Source organism: Bubalus kerabau, chromosome 5 (genome assembly GCF_029407905.1).
Source record: "Bubalus kerabau isolate K-KA32 ecotype Philippines breed swamp buffalo chromosome 5, PCC_UOA_SB_1v2, whole genome shotgun sequence".
Classification (NCBI taxonomy): Eukaryota; Metazoa; Chordata; class Mammalia; order Artiodactyla; family Bovidae; genus Bubalus; species Bubalus kerabau.
The window spans coordinates 9,590,620-9,595,847 of record NC_073628.1 but is presented as its reverse complement, the minus strand read 5'-3'; positions in this window follow the sequence as shown (position 1 = coordinate 9,595,847).

The window sequence follows — 5,228 nt, the reverse complement described above, 5'->3', positions numbered from 1 at the left end:
CACTGTTTTAGGAACATTAGATATTATCTATTATTGCTCATTGATTCATAACCTTCATCCCATATTAGTCAAGCAGTAATAGCTACCACAAGAGGGCAGAGGGTGAATGCTAATGATTTAAAGAGAGTTATCTTGTCCAGGATAATCTTATTCCTGTGGCAGCCTCAGACTCCAAAGCTCTCGTTTATTGATCTCCTCACTGATTTTTATTATTTCCTTCTTCTGCTGACTTTGGGCTTCTTTTTTCTGATTATTTTAGATAGTACGTTAGGTCTTTTATCTAAGATTTTTCTTGTTCCTTGGTGAAAGCATGTACAGCTCTAAATTTCCATCTTAGAATTGGCTTTTTTGAATAATTAGCTCATTGGGTTTCCTCTTTGATTTGATCATTAACTTATTGGGTTTTTAGTAGTATGTCGATGGATGTGAGTCTGAGTGAATTCTGGGGGTTGGTGATGGACAGGGAGGCTTGGCGTGCTGCGATTCATGGGGTCGCAAAGAGTTGGACACGACTGAGCAACTGAACTGAACTGTATAGTCCTCATATATTTATTCTTTTCTGTTTTTCTTCCCCCTAAAATTGATTTCTAGCTTCATAACATTGTGGTCAGAAAATATGCTTGATATAATTTCTATCTTCTTAAATTTGTTGAGACTCGTTTGGTTACCTAGTTATGTAGTCTGTTCTGGAGAACATTCTATGCACAATTTAAAGAATGTGTATTTTGTTTTATTTGTTTGTTTTTGGTTTGAATGTAGCATCCATTAGATATCAATTAAGTCCAACATTGTTTCATTTAGGACCTCTTTTGCTTTATTGCTTTTCTTTATGGATATTCTCTCCACTGATGTCAGAGGGGTTTACAGTATCTACAATTTCTGTATTATTGTCATTTTCTCCCTTTATGTCTATTAGTATATATATATATATATATATATATGTGCTCCTATATTGGGTGTGTGTATTTTAATGAATGTAATAGCCTCTTCTTGTATTGATCTCTTTATCATTATTTATGCCCTTCTTTGTCTTTCCTTATGTCTTTGTTTTAAAGTCTGTTTTGTCTGACATGATTGCTACTCCTGATCTCTTATTTCCATTTGAATAAAATATCTTTTCCCACACATTCAGCCTGTGTCTTTTGTCTTGATGTGAATCTCTGGTGGACAGCATACTGCAGGTTCTTATTTTTTAATCCAATTAACCACTCTGACTTTTTAAAAGATTAATTTATTTATTTTAATTGGAGGCTAATTACTTTACAATATTGTGGAGGTTTTTGCCATACATTGATATGAATCAGCCACGAGTGTACATGTGTCCCCCCATTCAGAACCCCCTTCAACACCTCCCTCCCCATCCCATCCCTCTGGGTTGTCCCAGTGCACCAGCTTTGCCATTTTGACTTTTGATCTGGCTATTTAGTAAATGCTTATTCTCTATTTAGAGAAGACCCTTCAGCATTTCATTTAGTTTAGGCTTAGTATTGTTGAATTTGATATTATTATGAAGGTAGGTAAGCTTCATGTCCTCTTACACCACCATCTTGATCCCTCCCCTCTAAAACAGCTGTAAGTGACAGAGTTTAAAAAATGGAAAACTCAGGTATACACGTGTTCCCCATCCTGACCTGTGGCGGATTCATTTTGATATTTGGCAAAACTAATACAATTATGTAAAGTTTAAAAATAAAATTAAATAAAAAAAAAAAAAAAGGAAAACTCACTAATAGTTGCCAAAATTGGAAAGGGAATAATAGGAGCAAGGGTAGATGGTATATTTATATCAGTACAACAAGAAGAATACTTTAGTTAGGAATTCTTTAGTATCTTGACTGTGGAGATGGGCACAGGAAACTACACAGATGATTAACCTATATGGTACTAAGTATCACACACACACACAAATACAGGTAAACTGATTGAGAAATCTGGATAAGATCAGTATATTGTATCACTCTCAAAAAACTAATAGTAACATTATACTATAATTTTACAAATATTATAATTGGGGGAAGCTGGGTGAAGTGCATGCAGTTTATCATATTATCATATTATTTCCTACAGTTGCATGTGAGTCTATAATAATCTCCTATAACACACCAATTAAAAATGTTTATGAATGTTATAGCATGTAAATTATAAGAAATCTGGAATGGTTATATTAATATAAGAAAATAAACAGTTGAAATTGAGGAGTATTACTAGAGATAAAGAGGCCAAGTTCATAATGAGAAAATGATCAATTCATCAGGATTCTTAGCATCACCACATAAAAGATCCTTAATATATTCTGTTAAATAAATAAATAAGCCTGAGAAAATAAACCCTTATGTGAGCTTACCTATCACGACTTTTCTCCTGTATCTTTATTTGGAAGAATTTAAACTTATTGTGAGGTCCTGGTGTGATTTAAATTGATGCAGAATGTCAGTTACCAAAATGTAGTAATTGTGCCACTACCATACTGTCTTGATGACTGTAGCTTTGTAGTATAATCTCAAGTCAAGAAGGTTGAATCTTCCAGCTCCATCCTTCTTTCTCAAGACTGCTTTGGTGGTTTGGTGTCTTCTCCATTTCCATATGAATTGTGACATTTTTTGTTCTAGTTCTGTGAAAAATGACATTGGTAATTTGATAGGGATCACATTGAACCTGTAGATTGCATTTGGTAGTACAGTCATTTTCACAATATTGATTCTTCCTTCCCGGGAACATGGAATATCTCTCCATCTGTTTATGTCATCTTTGATTTCTTTCATCAGTGTCTTATAATTTTCTGTATACAGTTCTTTTGTCTCAGATTATTATTATTCCTAGATATTTTATTCTTTTTGTTGCAATGGTGAATGGGATTGATTCTTTAATTTCTCTTTTTGATTTTTCATTGTTAGTATATAGGAATGCAAATGATTTCTGGGTATTGATTTTGTATCCTGCGACTTTGCTAAACTTATTGATTAGCTCTAGTAATTTTCTGATAGTATCTGTAGGGTTTTCTATGTAAAGTATCATGCCATCTGCAAGTAGTGAGAGCTTTACTTCTTCTTTTCCAATCTGGATTCCTTTTCTTTCTCTTTTTTTCTCTGATTACTATAGCTAGGACTTTCAAAACTATGTTGAATAATAGTGGTGAGAGTGGACATGCTTGTCTTGTCCCTGGCAAAAATACAGAAATCTACACCAATGGAACAAGATAGAAAGCCCCGAAATAAACCCATGCACCTTTGGGTACCTTATTTTTTTAAAAGAAGGCAAGAATATACAATGGGGAAGAGACAGCCTCTTCAATAAAAGGTGCTGGGAAAACTGGACAGCTACATGTAAAATAATGAAATTAGAACAATTCCTAATATCATACACAAAGATAAACTCAAAATGGATTAAAGACCTAAATGTAAGACCAGAAACTATAAAACTCTTAGAGGAAAACATAGGCAGAACACTCCATGACATAAATCAAAGCAAGATCTTCTATGACCCACCTCCTAGAGTAATGGAAATAAAAACAAAAGTAAACAAGTAGGACCTGATTAAACGTAAAAGCTTTTGCAAAGGAAACTATAAGCAAGGTGAAAAGACAACCCTCAGAATGGGAGGAAATAATAGCCAATGAATCAACTGACAAAGGAATAATTTTCAAAATATGCAAGCAGCTCATACAACTCAATGCCAGAAAAGCAAACAACCCAATCAAAAAGTGGGGAAAAGACCTAAGCAGACATTTCTCCAAAGAAGACGTACAGATGGCTAACAAACTCATGACAAAATACTCAGTATCACTCATCATTAGAGAAATGCAAATCAAAACTACAGTGAGACATCGCCTCACACCAGTCAGAATGGTCATCATCAAGAAGTCTACAAACAGTAAATGCTGTAGAGGGTGTGGAGAAAGGGAACCCTCTTGCTCTGTTGGTGGAAATGTAAATTGATACAGCCACAATGGAAGATGGAGATTCCTTAAAAGACTAGGAACAAAACCACCGTATGACCTAGCAATCCTACTCCTAGGCATATACCCTGAGGAAACCAAAATTGAAGCAGACACATGTACCCCAGTGCTCATTGCAGCACTATTTACAATAGCTAGAACATGGAAGCAACCTAGATGTCCATCGACAGATGAATGGATAAAGAAGTTGGGGTATGTACTCACAAAGGAATATTACTCAGCCATAAAAAGAAATGCATTTGAGTCAGTTGCAAAGAGGTGGACGAACCTAGAGCCTATTATACAGAGTGAAGTGAGTCAGAAAGAGAAAGATAAATACCATATTCTAACGCATATGTATGGAATCTCGAAAGATGGCACTGAAGAATTTATTTGCAGGGAAGCAATGGAGAAACAAACACAGAGAATAGATTTATGGACATGGGGAGAGGGGAGGAGAGGGTGAGATGTATGGAGAGAGTAACATGGAAACTTATGTTATCATATGTAAAGTAGATAGCCAATGGGAATTTGCTGTATGTCTCAGGGAACTCAAACAGCAGCTCTGTATCAACCTAGAGGGGTGGCATGGGGAAGGAGATGGGAAGGAGGTTCAAGAGGGAGGGGACATAAGTATACCTATGACTGATTCATGTTGAGGTTTGACAGAAAACAACAAAATTCTGTAAAGCAACTATTCTTCAATTAAAAAATAAATAAATTTTTAAAAATGTAGTTATTGCACCACATTCCACCTTGCTTTAATTAAAAACAAAGGATTATATTTTGTTAATTATTTTAATCTAAATTCAATGAAAAACAGAAAAACACTTGTTTTATCTTCTTTCCACAGGAAAATCATAAAGCAGTTCACTTCTATGTGTCCCAAATTCTGTTTTCTGGAAATGACTGAAGACTGTGTGGCAGTCTTATTTTAACACATTTAGAGAATATGTACATGCTGAAGTCCAATATTGATTTTACAGAATAACTGAGGGGAAGTGTTTTCAGAGAGTAAATCTTTAAACAGATTTAAAGGTTTACATCACATAGAAGTGTCTTAGGTAAATAACTTTCTTTATAACTTTACGAAAACAGTGATACCTCCTGATTCCAGAAAGACTAAGAAAACTGCTCCCACTGCTCTGTTGCAGTAGAGAGGGGATGGGACACATTGACGAGATACTGGTGTGAGTTACACAGATCTAACATGAATTAATGAAAGGAAAGCTTTTTCTCCTTTGAAGCTAGAACTGAGGTCATTCTGACTCTTCTTGAAGATTGTCTTTGCCCA